Source organism: Ursus maritimus, unplaced genomic scaffold, assembly GCF_017311325.1.
Source record: "Ursus maritimus isolate PB19 unplaced genomic scaffold, ASM1731132v1 scaffold_24, whole genome shotgun sequence".
NCBI lineage: Eukaryota > Metazoa > Chordata > Mammalia > Carnivora > Ursidae > Ursus > Ursus maritimus.
Window position 1 is genome coordinate 25807843 of NW_024424897.1, and position 363 is coordinate 25808205.

Below are 363 nucleotides of genomic sequence, written 5' to 3' on the forward strand. Positions count from 1 at the left end.
GGACCCGCGCCGCGTCGGCCCGATGGGCGGGGCCCCGCGGGAGGCCAGGCGCGGCCGGGGGCGGGGCCATGCGTCATTGTGCGCCGGCGGAGGGGGCGCGGTGGCGTCAACACTCGGCGCCGCGCGGCCGGCCTCTTCGCCAATGGAAAAGACTGCTGGAGGAGGGTGAAGAGAGCTGTCAGCACCGGGCGGGATTTGCAGGGCGGGTCGCAAAGGAAAGGGAGGGGTTCTGGAAGAGTGACTAGCCGTCCAGAATTAACATAGCTAACATTTCTGTTGCCTTTTTCAGCTCACAAAGGGCTTTCTCATTTGTTCCTCACGACAGGCGTGGTGTGGTTGACGTTTGGCCTCCGTTTCACGAAC